General features: G+C 45.7%; 1 protein-coding gene across 6 annotated transcripts in view; it reads left to right on the plus strand.

Moving 5' to 3' along the window:
- The first annotated feature begins 11,091 nt into the window (after positions 1-11,091).
- Positions 11,092-20,285, plus strand: part of LOC147464996 (mitogen-activated protein kinase HOG1-like) — a 175,578-nt gene continuing 166,384 nt past the window's right edge. For all 6 annotated transcript variants that reach the window (XM_086510661.1, XM_086510678.1, XM_086510671.1 and 3 more), the window contains exon 1: positions 11,092-11,204. The gene's annotated coding sequence lies outside the window, so the exon portion shown is untranslated. The remainder of the gene's footprint in view (positions 11,205-20,285) is intronic.

Consider the following 20,285-nt stretch of genomic DNA (forward strand, 5'->3'; position numbering starts at 1 on the left):
ACCCGAGAAGAAGAGAGTTTTAACGTCGTAGGAAACTATCCCAAGAGACCTTAAAGATCTAGCCGACGAGGAGTTGAACTCAAGACTTGTTATTCAAGAGGGAAATGGCACAACAAATCTACCACACTTGGGTTATAGAAAGGTTATACCATTTTCCTCTTTTTATTAGCAGGCACGCATGCGCGCGCGTGTGCACACACACACACAAGAAGAAGAGAGTTTTAACCAGACATAACCAATCTACCACACTTGGGTGATAAAAAGGTTATACCATTTTCTTCTTTTTATAAACGCACACACACACCCACACACACACCTGAGAAGTTAGAAGCCCAAGAAGCTTCTAACTTCAGAGACGGACATACAAGATGTGAGGAGGCAAGGACATGTTGTGCAAAGCAAATAGATCACTATGAAAATCTCCAAGTGTTTACCGCGCTGTTTTATCACGTTTTGTAGAGAGAAGGTGTAAATTCAATGAGAGAAACAAGAGAGAGGAGGGCGGGGGGGTATTTTGTGTGTTAAAGTATTATCGCGACTGACTGTATCCGCTGTTATTATCGCTATTATTACCGTTGTTATTACCGCTTTCCTTATCGTTGTTATATCCGCTGCCCAAATTTAGTGCCTAAACTTTCAAATCCTGGATTAATCCTCCCCCTCCCCCCCCCCCCCCCCCCCCCCCCCCCCCCCCCCCCCCCTTCAAATTTTTGTGTTTCCCTTCTCTCAATAAAAATTAAAGAGTATTGTATAAAATTTTCAAATATAAAAAAGAAGAGAAAGAAAGAGAGAGAGAGAGAGAGCATTAGGAAGAGAATGGGGTTTAGGAGGGCCTCTTTATTTGGCAGTTTAAGGAAGTCAAAGCTCTAGTATTAAGAAAGCAATCAAAGCAGATCTTTTGAATTCAAATAGGCAAAACAGCTAGTTTATTTGAATTCAAATTTTCCCCCCAAAATGAAATTTATAATTTAGTGGGCAAAACTATATCAAATAACATATCTATAAAAAGAGCTCGGCGTGTAGATTATAGATCTATAATCTCCACTCAAATCGAAGATTGTATGTAGGAGTTATGGAAGACTAAAAATCATAAAGTTATCCCTCCCTCTTTTTTTGGGGGAAAAGTGCATCGTTTGACCATTCTTACACCTCTCATACACCCACCATTCTTGCACACATAGCATGCACCTATTCATCAAAATGTTAATCACCTCCATAATCTCATGGAAAATAAAGAGGCCCTCCTAGACCTCATCCTCTTTCTAATGAAAGAGAAAGAGGGGGGAGAAGGAGGCGGGGATATAATGCCCGGTTTAGACGCTACGGTAGAAATGCTTCCCACAGGGGCGTTTAAGTTGCGTGGCAAAAGCCTATTTGCTGCAGTAGATATCACCTTCCTCCGGGCCCGCCATTTTTCTTCCAGAACTCCCTCCCCCCTCGAAAGATCTGCTGGCCTCTCTCCACCTCTCTCTGTTTTTCGCTCTTCTTCCTCCAACACCGTTTAGACGAGGCGGCGGTAGACCTGCAGAAAGCCTTTCTTCCTCCAGTCTCGTCTGAACCTATCCTAAGATTACTCTTGTTTACAACCAAAATAATCATTGTCGATTGATTAACATAATTGAGCATATTCTCAAATCTAAAGAGAGGAAGAGGAGGGAGAGAGAGGTGAATGGATTGCACGATCAAAAAACTTCAAAATGTTTATGAATCATCTTCCAAAAGATCTCTACATAAAGCATCATCGAATTCTAAGCCCATGGCTCCTAAATCAGTAAAGAGAGAAACGGAATTGTCGTTTGTGGATGCATTGCCGGTTTCATCATCTTCGCGTTCGTCATCCTCCATCTCATCATCGTCATCATCATGACAATCATCCTCGCTAAGACTTGCTGCTGCCAGACTTGATTCATTGACCTCCCTCTCCTCTGTTTCAACCTCATCCAAAGTCGGAGGTGGAAGAGGGTCGAAGATAGTCTCCACTTCATTAGTGGAGAAAATGGTTCTCCCCCGAGGTGTTATGGAATTACGAACCAAAGTTTTGGTTGGTGGATTATTGGGATATAGATGGCCTATAAAATAGAAGCTCAAAGTGGGTAACATTGGTATAAGTAACGCTACAACAAGTAAATAAGAATAAAAAAGGTACATGTCACTCACCTGCTCACAATTGCGCGGTAAAACTAAATTGCCATACCTCCCTGTGTGATGCACACTAGAGTCCACCATGTAGAGGCCATTCTCATGTCATCTAGACACATTTGCAAACCACTTGCATTCGAAGATGAAGCTATGAAAGGTTCTAAAATTAACCTTTAGTATCCTTTCAATAATTCCGCAGTACTTGGCTTCATCACCGTCGGTGTCAAAGTTGCCCATGATGGCACAATCCATGGTGGTTCTACGCTCGTCAATGTGGCGCGTATGAAAGTGACGACCCTTTGACCACATAGAGTTAAAGGAAAGGCACTACAAAATAGAAAAATATATTAATTTATTAAACACATATTAAAGATAATTTTAACAAATAGCGAGACAATATGGTTTAGGTATATGAGTACTCTACCTTTGGTACGTAGCCTTGTGCATACTCCTATTCTTTGTTGGTGATGTCTTCTCCGCGCGCTTTTGCCTCGGTCATTCTCTCATGAATCCACTCTGCAATAATGAGATCTGGAAAACGTGCAAGGTGTCTAGGCTTTGGGGGTGCCCTCCTTCCTCCATGTGCTTGTTTCCATGCTTCCCTCTCTTGCAAACGCCTGGACTTTGCCAATGTCCACAAGTCCACCCACTTGGTCATAATCTTTGCATTGAGAATGGTTATCGACCACTCGGGATAGATTCATATCCATGTCAAGTAGATTCCCCTTTCCACTTGTCAAGTGTGAAGTCATCCTTGAATCTTCCTCGTCTGACCACATGAAAGGCATTGAAGGATCAACTTGTGCCAAATACTCTGATATGTAAACAAATTCCTCTTGAACAATCCACCCTTCGGCCATACATGCCTCTGGTTGAGACCGTAGCCGCACAAAATCTTTGAGAGTCTTTAAAAACCTCTCTATGAAGAACATCCATCGTGCGTGCACTACTCCACATATAGCTATCTTCTCCACCACGTGAACCAAGAGGTGAATTTGAGAGAGAAGGACCGATCGAGAAAATGCATCTTCAATGGCACACACAATTTCTGTTGCAAGTGTTTGAGCAGCAGGGATAGCATCTATTTCGATTTCCTTGGAGCTTACAAATCTGCAAGAAAACACACAAGGATACACTAAGTGATAGTTTAAATTATTGTGTACATAAAAAAGGTGTAGTGGAGTGGAGTCTTGTGGTGTACCTTACTAGCTCTCCTAATTTGAAAATAGCGTCCCTGACTTTCTTGTCCTGACATATACACATACTCACCGTTACAGAATGGACTACAATGTAAATCAGGAAAAGGGAAAGTGAGTGATAGTCATACACACAAACTATAGATAGAATAGGGAGTATGAAGATTACCTGAAGAATCTTGTGCCAATCGTGGGACTTCAACCCATACAATTGAACGCTTCCACCCTTCTTCGCTTTTGTGAAAGCTCCCTTTAGCGACCTCATGTATCATGTTGGTGTGTGAATAGAGGCAATGGTACCCTTCACCTTGTCTAATTCTTCTTTTGCTAGCATCCATGGTGCTTTAGGAAGCACAATCTTTCCATTTGGGGCATGCCGTGGAGTGGCAGAGGCGGAGAGACCTTTTAAAAACCTCAAATCCTCCCTCACACCCAAAGAGTCCTTCTTGCCAATAATGTGGTCCCATAGTGTTTGGGCTACATTCTTGAATATATGCATGGGATCCAAGAGGTGTTGTATTTTTAAGTCCTTCCAATATGGAAGACTTAAAAATATGGAATACCTTGACATACCTTTTGGTGGAGGACATGGAGCCGGATTGTTGTTGTGGTGTTCCTCCCAAATGGTTGCCCAATCTGCCATTGTGAGCTTTAGAGGAGCCTTCCCATTTGTTGGAGCCTTCTGCTTGATATGCCCTTGGGGTAAGAAACGATGGTTGTTTGGATAGGTTACCTTGCTCAAGGAATCTGGCCTCTCCGTCACCAGCGATGGCCCGCAAGTAGGACATGCATTGTGGCCCGATGTGGACAACCCTGCATACATATCATATGGTTAGAGAGATGAGTGAATTAAAGTGAGCTAAAGGGAGCTAAAGGGAGAGAGGGAATGAGGGAAAGAGAGATAGAGGACAGGGGGTTACCAGAAATCTCTCCAAGACCATGATAGTCGTGCATAGTCCACATAAGGATTCCCCTCACTTGAGCCTCTCTCCCCCCCTTTGCAAGTGAGACATCCACAACAACAATGCCTCTCCATAACTCCTCCAGCTCCTCGATGAGGGGCTCGAGGTAAATGTCAATATTTGACACTTTGTACTTCCTTGGCACAAGCAAGGAAAGAAGTATATTGCCCTTCTTGGTTGTCTCCCATGATGGAATATTGTAGTTGATGATCACCACAGGCCAAGTGCTCCATGAAGTAGACTTAGTGCCGAAGGGGTTGACACCATCACTTGCTAACCCAAGCCTCAAGTGTCGAGGCTCCAACCCAAACTCTGGCCATTGAGTTTCGATGTGCCTCCATGCAGGTGAATCGGAAAGGACACTCATCATTCCATCATTTGCGCGATGGTTTGCATGCCACGCGAGAAGCTCCACAATAGACCCGCTTTTAAACATGTGTTGGATGCGAGGAAGGGACATGAGGTAGCATGTGCATGCTCATTGCGGTATAGCATGCAATCATTGGCGCACGCATGCATGCACTCATACTCCATTCCAAGTGCAGTGACATACGATCTAGCTCGTCGACGATCTAGAGGCATGTGGTGATCAACTGGCAACATTTTTTCCATCAAACTACAACAAACATGCGTATCAATATAATTCCTAGAAGACGACACCATAACGAGAGAGGGAGAGAGTATATAAAAGCCACATTCCATACTTACAAAAGTAGTGCATCGACACTTGCATTACTCCAAGCGAATTTTGCTTGCAACTTGAGTACGCAAGGACAAGGTAGTTTTTCCTTGAGCCAACGATCTCGCTCTGGGCCTCCAGGAGGACCACGATCATCCCAGCCAATGTCCTACACACGCAAAAGGTTGTTTATTTAGTCATGTGTCGTAAAAAATAAATAATTAAAAAAAAACTTAATTCCATTAGAAAAATTACATATAGTTAAAGTCAAAGGGAATAAATGACAATGAGTGTTAAAATTATTTTTTAACTAAAAGAGATTTTAAAAATTCAATTAATAAACATTTAAAAATACTACAAAATAAAGTATCCATAAAAAATTAAAAATCTTCATCAAAAAACTCAAAAGGGTAAAAAATGAAATAATGTATGGCTAAGGGTAGGGGGGGTGGTTTGTAACCTCCTCCCCCCTTGCAACCTCGGATTCGCATGTATCCGTTTGAAATGACTGGCCGCGGTAATAAGCGCGGTAATAGTCGCGATAACCGCCGTGGTAATAACTGGTGCCTAAAACAAGAAAGAAGGCAGAGTATGCCGCGTTTTTCCAACATACCTTGCCTTCCCTGCGTTTCTTGCTCTCCGCCATCGCTCCCAAGCTTCCCCCCCTTCCCTCCCCCACTCCCCATCTCTCTCTCCTTCAAAAAGCCCCCTCCCCCCCCCCCACACACACACACCTCTCCCTTCCCCCTCTCTCCTTCTCCAAGATTCTCAAGTTTCGTCGAAGAGGCCGGTTTCGGCAAAGGGGTATTTCGCCATCTTCTTTGGACGCTCAACCTATTCAAAGCTCAACCGTGCTACAAAGAAGAGGTAAACACAAAAGCACATCCTCCCTCTTCCCCTTTTGTTTTCTACTACTACTACACACACACACACATAAATTTAAAAAATAGAGAAAATAGAGAATCCATTATAACATACCTCGTTCATTAGGAAACGGTTGTTTCGCACGGTTTGTTTGAAATGGTTGTTTTGCTAAGCACGTTTGAAAATGGTTGCTTTGCTACGTATGTTTGGAAATGATTGATTTGTCACACATGTTTTGGAAATGATTGTTTGGATCATAGTGTTAGATGAAATAGAGAGAGAGAAAAAGATAAATGAAGGAAGAGAGAGAGAGAGAGAGAGAGAGAGAGAGAGAGAGAGAGAGAGAGAGATTTAAAGAGAGGGAGAAAAATAGATAACGAGAGTGAGAGAGGGAGAGAAATGTTAGATAAAAAGAGGTAAATGTTAAATAGAGAGAGAGAAATAGATAAAGAGAGTGAGAGAGAAAGAGGGATAGAGGTAGATAAATAGAGAGAGAGAGAATTAATGAGAGAGAGAGAGAGAGAGAGAGAGAGAGAGAGAGAGAGAGAGAGAGAGAGAAATGTTAGATAAAGGGAGAGAGATAGAGGGAGAGAGGGAAAGAGGGAGCGATAGAGTGAGAGAGGGAAAGAGGGAGAGTAAATAGAGAGGGAGAGAAAGAGAGGAATATAGATAGACAAAAAGAAAGAGAGGAAGAGATAGAAAGATGGAGAGAGAGAGAGTAGATAGAGAGGGAGAGAAAGAGAGGAATGGAGATAGATAGAAAGAAAGAGAGATAGAGAAAGAGAGGAAGAGAGAGATAGAGAGGGAGAGAAAGAAAGAGAGAGAGATAGAGAGAGAGGGAAAGAGAGAGAGAGTAGATAGATAGGGAGAGAAAGAGAGCAATAGAGATAGAGAGAAAGAAAGAGAGGAAGAGATAGAAAGAGGGAGATAGAGAGGTAGAGAAAGAAAGAGACAGATAGAAAGAGGGAGAGAGATAGGGAAAGAGAGAGAGGAATAGAGATAGAGAGAAACACAGAGAGATAGAGAAAGAGAGGAAGAGATAGAAAGAGGGAGAAAAAGAGAGAGATAGAGAGAGAGATAGAGTGAGAGAGGGAAAGAGGGAGAGAAAGAGAGAGATAGAGGGAAATAGGGATAGGGAAAGAGAGAGAGAGAGTAGATAGAGAGGGAGAGAAAGAAAGAGAGAGAGAGAGAGAAAAAGAGGGAGAGATAGAGGGAGAGAAAGAGAGAGATAGGGATAGGGAAAGAGAGAGAGAGATAGAGAGGGAGAAAGAAAGAGAGAGAGATAGAGTGAGAGAGGGAAAGAAGGAGAGAGATAGAGGGAAATAGGGAGAGAAAGAGACAGAGAGAGAGTGAAAAAGAGGGAGAGAAAGAGAGAGATAGAGGGACAGAGGTAGAGAGAGAAAGCGAAGGGCATCCCATCCCCAAGCTTGGAAGGTGTAGGTAGAAAACAATGGGTTCCACTTGTAAAACATGCTGACCTATGTTTTGCAATAACGCGATGAAGCGGCTACCTCACTTTGTGAGGTCTAGGACATGATGGATGTCCCTGGGGTCGCTCTTGTGGACGTACGCGAAGCCCGAAAAAGTGGTGCCCAAGTCCAAAGCCACCATGACCTTAGCTGAGATCTCCATGCCTCGGCAGAAGATGTCGTCCATGTTTGGCTTCTCATCTCTGAGAGTGCTTGCTTTACATGGAGGCGCAGACATGACTCTAGGATGGAGAGAGAGAGATAGAGTGAGAGAAATAGAATTACTTATTGCATTACATTAGAATTGTAATGTTACGATCAATTGATCACTTAGATGTTGAATTTAGGTGCAGCCAACACAAAATGATGGCTACATTTACAACCTTAACATATATATGTGTGTACATATATATCTGTTTATGCATGTATATAGGCACTAAGTACGGGAGCATAGCATCTGAAGGTTGGATGCTTCCTCTTGGGTATAGTCCTTTTTTAATTGTGGTGTTGCGATCATTGATCCACTCATGCATGGATTACCGCAATGTACCTTTGGTTTTACCACGGTTGAGACTGCAATGATATCTAAAGAGGTGCAATTGACCTTTGGCACTACTAGCCTCTACTTAGGTTTACTAGTATGTGTATGTATCTACGTGTTTGTGTGCTAATATATATATCCTCTGGGAGAGAATTGTAATGTTACGATCAATTGATTACTTAGACGTTGAATTTAGGTGCAGCCAACACAAAACGATGGCTACATTTACCACCTTAATTAACATATATATGTGTGAACATATATATCTGTTTATGCATATATGTAGGCACTAAGTACGGAAGCATAGCATCCAAAGGTTAGACGCTTCCTCTAGGATATAGTCCTTTTTTAATCGTGGCATTGTGGTCATTGATCCACTCATGCATGGATTACCACAACGTACCTTTGGTTTTTCCACGGTTGAGATTGCGATGATATCTAAAGAGGTGCAATTGACCTTTGGCACTACTAGCCTCTACTTAGGTCTACTAGTATGTGTATGTATCTACGTGCTTGTGTGCTAATATATATATCCTCTGGGAGAGAATTGTAATGTTACGATCAATTGATCACTTAGACGTTGAATTTAGGTGCAGCCAACACAAAACGATGGCTACATTTACAACCTTAACATATATATGTGTGAACATATATATTTGTTTATGCACGTCTATAGGCACTAAGTATGGGAGCATAGCATCCGAAGGCTAGACGCTTCCTTTGGGTATAGTCCTTTTTAATCGTGGCGTTGCGGTCATTGATCCACTCATGCATGGATTACCGCAACGTACCTTTGGTTTTACCACGGTTGAGACTGCGATGATATCTAAAGAGGTGCAGTTGACCTTTGGCACTACTAGGCTCTACTTAGGTCTACTAGTATGTATATATATCTACGTGTTTGTGTGGTAATATACTTGTGTACGTATAGTTAGATGAGTGAGTAGGATGGAAAACTTAATCTTATATTGCTCTTTGTAATGTAGATGTCAGACGACAGACCAACTGGTGAGGAGCAGCAAGCTGGCTCTTCTTTTGGTTGGTTCACATCTCCGGTGGGCTCCCACCCGGGGTGCACATTGCCGTGAGAGACGCTCATCTCGAGACAACGAGCGCCGTGAGAGACGAAGCGGTGACGAATCTTGTGGTTTCGCATGTTTTGGTAGTGGCGGGGGAACGAAGTCTCCACTTTCAGAGCGTGCCGCCCCTGACGCAGAGGACGAGGATACTGACGCACACGCATGGGAGCTACTACAGGGTTTAATATGGCGGGGAGGTTGATTTCGGCACAGCACAGCGCAGGGCATTTCAACACCATCTACAAATTCTTATACATTCAACGTTTAAGAATTGTTTTATAAAGTTCAGAGACCAACTGCCCGCTCATGCACGGTAAATTGAGGATGCTCTGTTAGCTAGATTTCCAAACGCCCCCGATCAACGTTTTTCACAACAATGGTTGGAGGGATACATAAAGACATTTCTAAAAAACAAGTAGTCCAATGTGCGGCGCGCAACAGCCAACCAGGTCAGAGATCCATACAGAAGTTACCGCGGTGGGCAACATGGCAGACGCGGAGTGGGAGTGGGCAATTCAAGAGAAAAGCGATCAAGCTGTGAGACGGGCTCATCATATAGACAAGAACGCGAGCCTCGTGCAAGACAAACTCCCACGCACTATGGCTCAGGAGGCAAGGGAGCTTGGAAGGATAAATATGTAAGATTATTTGAATTATAACATCGATTGTTGATTATAAAAATTGTAGTTGATAATTTGGTATTGTTATAACTTATTGCTAACATAGGAAAATGTCACTCTCTCTCGACCAACCTGAGAGATGGTCAAGTATCGGGAGCAACATACAGAATTTGATACTTGGCGATGGTTGTTTGAAAACAACCACATCTCTCGCGAGCAATTCGACGCGGCGGTTGGACCACTACAAGCGGTAAGTTTAAACAAGTGATTTTGTATCAATTGTTTTGAGCTATGGATAATTGTTTAATTTGGTTTGGGTTTATGTAGAGTCAAAAGTGATCCAACATACGTGCCTCTGGACGATGATGGGGATTAGATTAAAAAATGTTTGTCAAAACTTTCTCCCAATGCGGCACAATGTATATACAACTATTTACTTTTTATTATAACTTTTTTAGATAGTTGATCTTCTATATTTTTAATTGTCAAGGTAAAGTAAATTCAATTTCAGTTCTTTGGTATTCTTTATACTCTTCCAAAAAAAAATTGATGTCTTATTGTTTTATGCAGGTCAAAAATAAAGGTGCTCATTTGACCACCCAAATTTGGGTGGCTCAAATGAGCACCTTTATTTTTGAACTTGCGTTTAGCGGTAATATACGCGGTAATATCAGCGGCAAAGGTCGCAATGATAGCAGCGGGTATACCGCGACTATTACCGCCTTTATTTGCTGATAAACCAGTACCGCATTCATAGCCGCCCACACAATTTTTTCTCTCTCCTTTTTCCTTTGTTTTTCCGCGGCAATGTTAGCGGTTATAGACAACTCCTCTTATAGTGGATGGGGCCATTGCCATCACATGAAGGGAAGAGCGAGATGCACGTCAAGAGGGGGGGCAGAGAGAGAGAGAGAGAGAGAGAGAGAGAGAGAGAGAGAGAGAGAGAGAGAGAGAGAGAGAGAGAGAGAGAGAGAGAGACCCCCTGAGGGTCTTGGTTGAGGAGACCTCGATGTATTGCAGGTAGACGGAGATACAAAGGGGTTGAACGAGGACGAATCGCCTGATGATCTTGACAGAGGAGAGCAGGGGGTAATGTAGGCAAAGGGAGATCGAAGGCCACAAGGACCTACAGTACAGACTACGAATGCTTGGTGTCCACCATGCAATGTAAGAGCTGGAGTCGTTGGGGGGTGGGGGGGGGGAGTGTGTAGAGCGTAGGATGGAATCAACATGCAGTCTTTTGCTTCGTAGATGAATGGATGGGGGGGAGAGGGGACTTTGCAAGGTCCAAGCCCATGCAGTGATGGCGAGGTCAGGCGCAAAGCACAAGCCACACGAGGGACTCCCTTGCTTCAAAATTGAGAGATTCCGTTGGAATCCTCGAAGCAAATTAATTGGACTTTGCATTGTAGACGGAGTAGCCATTAGTAAAGCCTTTTATTTCTTTTAGAGCCATTAGGTATACCTTTTGAGCTAGTAGTAAGAAGTAGTGAATTATTAATAACAAAACTCAACTAACTCAATGTGGGACTCGGCTCTAAGCAGCAGTCGAGAATCGCTCAAATTTGAATTGGCTGCGCAAGTGACGCGACGTCTCGACTGTACGTGCAGCGCTTTCTCTGTGCTCGTGGACTCGCGCTTGAATCTGCATGCAGGTACTCTCTCTCTCTCTCTCTCGCTCGCGCGCGCGCGCGCGCATATTTAAAGACGTCAGCGCATGCAGCAAGGAATAGAATTTGACGATAGTGGGGGCCTCCTCCTAAACGATATTGTGCAAATTCTCCTGTCATCTTCAAGATGGTTGATAGATCATGGGAGCTTAACTGGCCACCCCATCCGGCATTCTCATCCACGGGATGCCAGGGCTGAAAGCCTGTTCCAAAGAATTGGGTGGTGCCATGTATTTCGCCGCTTGAATTGGGTCAATGTTCACACATGCATGTGTGCAGGACAAGTGAAGTTTGCTCCGTCAATAAGAAGCTTGGGCGTTGGTTATATCTTAGGGTGCTCGCCATCGTGGCAAGCACATCCCAGCCGGTATCCAGTCGAACTCAGCGGGCAGCAACCGGTTGATCAAAATGATAGTCAACGCGGGGTTAACTTGCATCAAACTCAGCACCTGCACCCTCCCAGCATGCGACTCTACCGTTGCACCGCATGCGGGCAGATGAGGTCTCTGTTTCTCCTGCTGTACACAATGCTGAAAGCGGTGCCAACCCTCCAAAAAGGTGCGTGATCGGCTCAGCCGGTCACCTGCACCTACACGGGGTCAAGCACCCCGATCTTTAACCATTGCCAGAAGCCTGCTTTTACATAAGGAAGGGTTATCTCAAGTTCCAAAGAGGTTCCTTGTTTGAAGAGACACTCACAAGAAAAATGCACCTTCATGCAAATCTTGGTGTTCAGATCTGACATCCAGCCACATTCAGTTGACGATCTAGCATGTGCCCAGATGCCTCTCCTTTGAGAGTTTAAGGCCTTAAGCTGCATTGAACACATCATGTCCAAGATTTTTACAGGACAATGAACTTTTGGAACAATTGCGCACACATGCATAGTGTTTTGTATATTGTTGCATTGGTTCCTTGCCAGATGCATGTGGCTTGAACTCTAACTCACGGCATGGGTTCAAACACCAATAACTTGAACTTCGACACATGGGTCCAAATTATGTATAGGGAGCTCCTTCTTCCCCTCAAGCCTCTCTCTCGCTGAATCATGTTGCGGCTCGGCACACACCACTGAGCTAGAAATCTAGCACCAAGGCCACTATGGCCGCCGCCAAGTGTGCCATGCCGATATCTTGAGTAAAATCACCGTCTCTGTTATACTCGACAAGATTGCCTTTGCCTTTGTCCTTTTCCGTGCTCTTGCAGTTGCCTTTGACTTTATAATCCCAAGACAAATTGATATGGACCTCCCTTGAGGACTTTGTGTGTGCTAAGGCAGCTAATCCAGAACTGGACAAGTCACTTTCCATAGCTTATTGTTGAGCTTGGTTCACTTTAGGATTTAACACAACATCGGGGACATTGTGTCGCTCTTCCCTGGCACAAAGCTGTGCCTTCAAAGCCCCTTTTTGGCATAGCGTTTGAAGAAGCTCACAAGATCCTGCCCAAAAAATTGCTCACCAAGGTTCCCTAACCCATGGCGTTTCAAAACGCTACAGAGAAAGGCCACACCGATGGAGCAACTCTAGACGCAAACGATTTGACAAGCCGAAGGACCCCCCTCCTTTTGTTTGTGTTTTATAATGCAACGAGAGATCTTACACGCCTGCAAAGTTCCTTCTCTGCCCCGTGTTTCAAGATGCCTCGAGGAGCTGCTGTGGCAATTGAAGCCTTCACAACATCTCACAATGCCACCTTTCCTTGCCGACAAAGACCTACCACCGCAGCACAACGTTTCAAAGCGCTTCTGAGAACTCAGCCCAAGACAACGGTGGGCCTTTCATAACGCCATTGCTTTTAGTTCATGAGAGAAATACGCAAACACGAAGAGAGAAGATAGATACTATAAGTGAAGGTTCTCTGAGGTTTTTTTTCCGAGAAAAAGATCCTTCTATTAGCTAATAAAACTGCCCATGGGGCTATAATTACCTCTACTAGAGAGGGCTACATCAACCATAAAGGGGAGACTCGCCCAATGAAAAAACAACATATGCACAATGAGGGCTAAATCAAGAGATGGGAGGAGGGAAAAGCCACACAGGTGGACGGTAGTGCCATCTGAGCTCACCTCGGACCATGGTGAAGAAAGGCCCAGGGTGCCAGAGTCGAAGGAACTCCTCTCTACGCTCCCGCATGCGGTTGGAGCTATCTTGAAGTCTCTCGAACTGTCCCCTGAGAGTATGGATCAACTCCAGCCAAAAATCTCATACAGTCTCCGCTGGTGGCACAAGGCGAGCCTCGAAGATGCGGAACCAACAGGCCCGTCAAACGAACCAGTGTGTCAGGCCACAAACGATCTCCAACACACCTCTCACTGCATCACTCCTGTGGAGTAAGCTCTGTAGCAGGTTGGAGTGTAGGTCAACCCCCCTGTATCACTATCATCCTGCTGGTGGAGGATAGCTCAAATTGTAGTGCAGGGCCTGTGAGAGTGGACCAAGCAGCTGTTGTAGCAAGACGAGCCTCTCTTCGTGCTACCAGTATGTGACGTCCCAGTCGAACAATGTACTGAAAGAAAGGGACCCCTGGATGGTCGGTTGAGGAGAAAGGGTCCCGCCAAAACCACTCTCCAGGATCTCACTGCACTCATGCCAGTGGACAGCTCTCCCAAGCCCAAAGCCTCCAGTGGCCTGTCTCAAGAGCTGTTGGGCCAGGATCGATGACACAAGTCCTCCCGCAAATACCCACTACTCGGATCCTCTGAAAACAGTACTCTGCAACTTGTGGAGCCTCTACTGAGACTCTATGTAGTCGACCCTTGCCCTCTATTTCGAAGAACATGGAGGGTACAGTCTCTGAGCAAGCTCGAACTGCGATGAGGACCTCCAGTCACGTGAAGGCTCCCATCCATGTGGGAGCTGCTGTCTCTAGAGGTGTGAGCCACTCAGCTGGTACTGCCTCTGTGATGTCCTGACACATGCTCTGCACCCCTCTCATGCCCTGCACAGCTGGATGCTCTGTAACTCCTCTGACAAACCTAAGGACTGAAGCTAGTCACCTAGAGTGCGTGCTGGATCCTCTGGCATGGGACCCCAATAAACATGAGGCCTACTACCAACCAAGTGACCTCTCTGAGTGCTGACCATGGGGTTTCAAACAAGGGGTTGTCTCAAGCGCTTCTCCATGCACGTGGGTTGGTGCTACTCCAGGTCTCTCTGTAGTTGCCTTCAAAAGCGAAGCAGGCTCATAGCGAACCGATCCTCCAGCCTCTTGCTCAGACCAACTCTGCACATCTCTGCAAAGATCCATCTGATGGAAGGTCTCCAAGGGCCTCATGCCTGAGGCACTCGAGCTCTAAGTCGCTGAAGCAAAAACTCCTTCCAAGGCTCCCCCCTTGGAAGCAGTCCTTTGACCACAAACTTCCCAAGAAGGGCTCTGCTCTGCTGTGCTGAGTCTATGATCCCGAACCCCCCCTGAGAACAAGGTAGAGTGATAACCTCCCATGCTACTTTGCTTGGGCTATCTGAGTGTCACGCCGTAACCAAAGCAAGTTCTTGATCAGCCTCTCTACCTGGCTGATGCAGGAGCTCGAGAAGATCCAACAAGATGTAACTAACAGGCATATTAATGACCTAGGCCAACATCGGAGCTGCTAAGCATTGAAAGCTAGATTGCATAGATTGCACCCGAGCTCTGAATCTTTTTGCCCGCGATTGTAAAGAGGTAAATAAAATTTGATGAAAGCCACACGGGATGGTGTGGATGAGGCAGTATAGGCCTTCGCAGTGCGAGAATATAGTAGGCACGTCACCCTTGCCCTTGCCCTTGCCGACTTTAGGATCTCTGACCAAAAAGTAATACTTGAAAATGGCCCAGAGATTTTTATTCCTTGCATAATCAGCATGACTCATACTAAGTAGCTCTTTGCATGCCTTGATTGTCGCATCTTTCGAAAGTTGTGAATAGGTTCTCGTAGCTGGTTTGACTGCCGGAAAGGTTGTCATCCCCAAAGCGTTACCAATGCATGTAGCAGTCAGTGTGTGTCCTCTGACTTTGGGAAAAAAATTAAGAACTGTATGCACCATATCCATGGGAATATCAGAAGGCAGATCAGTGTCTGCTAATGCTGACAGACCTAGCGTATGTAGTTGGTCTTTTGATAAGACTTCTCGAAGAGACGGATGAGGCTGCTGCAGATGGAAGTTCAAAGTGAACTTGGTTTGGGTCTTGGAAGAAGGAGGCCGAGGAATTTGATGACTCAGTACCTGCATGCTGGCTTTCCTCTTCTTTTGGTTTTTTACAGCTTCTTCTTCATCCTCTTCCTCTTCCTCTTTGCTAGAAGACTCTGAGTCGGAAGTAGAGCGTGAGTCGGACGCCTTGTAATTCTCATCACTGTGATCAGTGGAGGACACATTGGTGAGGCCATGGCTGGAGGTATCCACATCCTCTTCCTCTGCAGAACTTTGGGATGTCTCAGTTGGCCTCTCTGGAGAGAGCTTTCTTCTTTCTAACTTGTTTTCTTGTACCAGCCATCGTACAGCTAGCTACCTGGTTTGGCAGTGTGCAGGGTGAACTCTGGAACTCCCAGATTCAAGATGTAGCGCTGTACTGGAATAAACAGTTTCCTAGAAAAGCTTGGAAAAGCTGTACTTGGAAAAGCTTAATTACACAGGAGGCTGCACTTTTAAAAAAGCGATGATTTTGCATACTCTCGTAGGCTGCACTTTCAAAAAAACGATGAGCAGGCGGATGGATGCAGGAAGAGTAGGGTGGGCGAGGGGATTTGTGAGGACGAGGGCGAGGGGAGAAAGAGGAGGGTAGGTCGAGGGGTTGGGGTAGGGTAGAGGCGAGGGCTGGAGCAGGTAGGGGCGAGGGAGTAAGGGAGGGTAGGGGCGAGATCCCAAAATAGGAGGGGTAGGGTGCGAGGGTTTGGGGTAGGGTAGGGGCGAGGGGGTTGGGTAGGGTAGGGGCGAGGGGGAGTAAGGGAGGGTAATGGCGAGGGGGTGTGAGAGGGTAGGTAGGGGCGAGCAGTAAGGGGAGGGTAGGTAGGGGCGCGGGGGAGTAAGGGAGGGTAGGGGCGAGGGGGTTGGGATAGGGTAGGGGCGAGGGGGAGTAAGGGTGGGTAGGGGCGAGGGGGTGTGAGGGTAGGTAGGGGCGAGGGGGTTGGGATAGGGTAGGGGTGAGGGGGTGTGGAGAGGGTAGGGGCGAGGGGGTTGGGTAGGGTAGGGGCGAGGGGGAGTAAGGGAGGGTAGGGGCGAGGGGGTGTGATAGGGTAGGTAGGGGCGAGCAGTAAGGGGAGGGTAGGTAGGGGCGAGGGGGTTGGGATAGGGTAGCGGCGAGGGGTAGGGTGAGGGTAGGTGCCTCAGTTAAAATCTTTCAGGAAAGCACCACATACAGGGAAAGCAGGGTAAAAAGCAATATTGGGTAGGGTTGAGTGAAAAAGCAAAGCTAGCAGTAAGCAAGCTGGAAGCAGTAAGCGAAAGCACAAAGCAATATAGTAAGGAGCAACTAGTTGCAGCAGCGGCTTGGAGTCCAAGGTAGAGAGAGAGAGAGAGAGACATAGAGAGGGAGAGGGATAGAGAGTGTAGATGCTGCAGAATTTATAGCCAATGGCCTATCAGGGCTTCCACCTGATATAGTGCTTCTGAGCAGTGTGAGAGAGATGTGCCAGAATATCGAGAAGATCCATATTCTATTTGATTAGAGTTGTACTCGCCAATTTGAAGAAATCCACAAGGAGAGGGAGAGGGGTCAGTAGAGAGAGAGCTGTAAGCTGTAAGGACCAGAGATAGAGATACCCGGGATACAGATAGACACGGAGACAGAGAGAAATAGGAAGCTGATTATCTAATCAATTTGTGAATTCCAATAATTAAAAAGAAAAAATTCGAGAGTAGCTGGAATCCAATTCGAATTATGCCAGTGTGAGGTGAGAAGGAGTTTGATGCATGCATAAAACAAGAGAATTTTTACGATAACACAGATTACAACTGAGATATAAGGTAAATCTGAGAAGAGGGTTAATGGATCGATGGAGAGAGCCGAAAATTGAGACGGGACAGTCATACAGTTGTATGTGGGAGTTATAACACAACCAGATTCTATAGAGTCAGGCAAGTGAGTGATAGCACTTTATTCTTGATCCATTTACCAGTGGCAAAGGAACGCCTTCCAAAGTGACTAATTGCATAGCTCCCTGTGGCAAAATCTCTTGTACCTTGAAAGGCCCTTGCCAGGCTGGGATCAACTTCTTAGCTTTCTTCAGATACTTAGCTTGATAGAGTAGCACCAGTGAGCCTTGTATTATTTTCGGCCGTCGGAGATGGCGATCATGCGACGCTTTGCGACGAATCTGCTCGGCTTGGAGAGCATGTGAATCTAATCTCCTGCTTTCTTCTAACATTGAGAGACGAGAGAGGTTTGCTAAAGCACTCCCAGCTGTGACACGAATGCTTCCCACTCTTGCTGAACCTGAGTTGAACTCATAGGGTGCAATTGCCTCTAAGCCAAAAGCTAGTTGGAATGGGGTGTAGTTAGTGGTTGCCTTGAAGGAGGTGCGATAAGCCCAAATTGTGCCGAGGATAGCCTGATCCCAAGAGGTTGGATGCAGATGACAAGCTTTTTTAAGAAGCGCGATTAGCACTTTGTTAGTGCTTTCAGCCTGCCATTTGCTCTAGAATAGTAAGAGCAAGATTTGCGATGAAAAATCTTGTAATTCGTGAGGAGAGTGGAGATCAAGTCGTTGACAAAATGACTACCTCAATCACTGGTGACTTCCAGAGGACACCCAAACCTGCAAAAATATTTTCATACAAAAATTTTGCGACAGTGGCGACTATGCAGTCGATGGTAGCCACCACTTCGGCCCATTTCGTTGCATAATCTGTTGCTACCAAGAGATACTTACGATTTCCTGGTTGAGCAGATGGAGTAATTGGACCAACAAAGTCCAAACCCCATCTCTCAAAGGGCAACCACGCCATAGATACCTGGAGAGGGCGATTTGATTGCTTGCTAGGCTTAGGCGCACATCGCTAGCAGACATCACAGATCTTGACATGAGCAATAGCATCTCGAAATATATAGGGCCACCACAAGCCCGTCTGTAAGATTTTTTGTGCCGTGATGTGACTAGGGTAGTGTCCACCTGTAGGACCACTGTGTGCATCCTCCAGAATGTGGTCTACTTCATGAGGGGAAACGCACCTGCGCAACACACCATCTGGCCCAGATTTGTAGAGCTGTCCACCAATCAAAGAGAACGGTCTAGACTTCAGCAAGAGTCTTCTTTTTTGCAAGGGAGAAGCATTCTCAGGATATAGGCCAGTAGAGAGCAGATGTAACACATCTCCATACCATTCTGGGGTTGTGTCCACCTTAAAAAGATGACTCTCAGGAAAATCATCATCAACCCCAATATTGGGCTCACCTGTGTGTATGCGAGAGAGATGGTCGGCCATGACGTGCCCCTTGCCTGGACTAAGAACTACTTCGAAGTCGAACTCCAGGAATATGAGTAGCCATCTCCACACTCTTCCTGCAACTTGGGGTTTATTCAGAAGATAGCGTAGCGCATGATGATCTGTGATGATAGTGAAGTGAACCCCTAACAAGTAATGATGAAACTTTTGTAAAGAATACACCATAGCCAAACCTTCCCTTTCTGTGGTGCTGTAGTTGCGCTCTGCTGTGGTGAGCAGGCGACTTGCATAGTAAATAGGGAGATCCAGGTTGTACTCTTTACTAGGCTGAGTCAGCACAGCCCCCATAGCCAGCTGACTGGCATCCGTATGCACATGAAAAGGAAGAGACCAATCTGGAGCCACTAAAATAGGTGCTTCAGTGAGGCGCTTTTTGAGGTATTAAAATGCTTCCGCCTCTGGTTTTGACCATTGAAAAGGTATTGTAGCACTAGTCAGTCGGATCAATGGTTGAGCCACTTTCGGATTGATAGGAGGTGGTAACTTCAAGATTGCCACGATCTTCTCTGGGTCTGGTGCTAAACCTTTGGCAGACACCACATGGCCTAGAAGTGTGCCCTCAGTGACCAAAAAGTGACATTTGTTAGGATTGAGTTTTAGCCGTGCCTCTCTCACCTGAGGAAGACAGTAGAGAGCTGAGCCAGGTGTTCCTCTAAATTTTCCACTAGGGTTGAACACTGAGCACTGAGAAAGTCGAAAAATCGTCCATGAAGATGCGAAGATGATCCGTAAGCAGAGGACAAAAGATGAGATACACCGCTCGATTAAAAGAAGGTGGAGCGTTTTTCAACCCAAAAGACATTCTAGTGTAGATAAAAATACCCCAGGGAGTCACAAAAGCCGTTTTCAGCTGATCACTTGGATGGATGCCCAGCTGATTGTATCCACTAAACCCATCCGTGAAACTGTACAAAACATGCCCTGCTACATCTTCGAGCACACGCTCAGTGAAAGGTGTTGGGAAACCATCTGGGATAGTTACCTTATTCAGAGCACGGTAATCTACGCACAACCGGATTTTGTTGGACTGCTTCTTAGGCGCTATCACCATGGGTGATAACCACTCAGAGTGCTCCACAGGTACAATGATTCCTACCTCTTGCATTTTTTCGAGCTCTGACTTGACAGCCTCTGCATACTTTGGGTTGAGCTTATAAGCTCGGCCTCTGATAGGCTTAGCTCCTTCAACCAGAGGGATTGTGTGGAGACCCAATTCTCGTGGGATCCCTTCCAAATCCTTGTAGGACCAAGCAAAAACATCCTTAAAAGAGTGAATGAAAGAAACGACCTGGTCAAGTAATACGGGATGCTCTCATAACCATGCTGCTAAGAGGACGTGCTGAGGGTTGTCAGGGTCGCCCAGGTTGACTTTTTTGACCGGGTCAGGAGGTGTAACTGTGGAGGGTACTTCAGAGGTTGAAACATGAGCTACCTCTTGGAGCTTCGAGACATTATGTGCTGGCGTTTGATCAATTGGAAACTCCGCATACTCTTCTTGTAACCATCCAGGCGGAAGCTCATCAAAGGGTAAATCTTCAGACACAGACATAACCGGGTGCTTTAGAGTGGGCAGGACCTCCAACCTGGGAGATGTTAGAGGAAGGGGGGAATCACTGGCGAGTTCATGCAGAGGAGATTTTTTCCC

This window comes from Adiantum capillus-veneris, chromosome 1 (assembly GCF_014529385.1).
Source record: "Adiantum capillus-veneris isolate H3 chromosome 1, ASM1452938v2, whole genome shotgun sequence".
In the NCBI taxonomy this organism is placed as follows: domain Eukaryota; kingdom Viridiplantae; phylum Streptophyta; class Polypodiopsida; order Polypodiales; family Pteridaceae; genus Adiantum; species Adiantum capillus-veneris.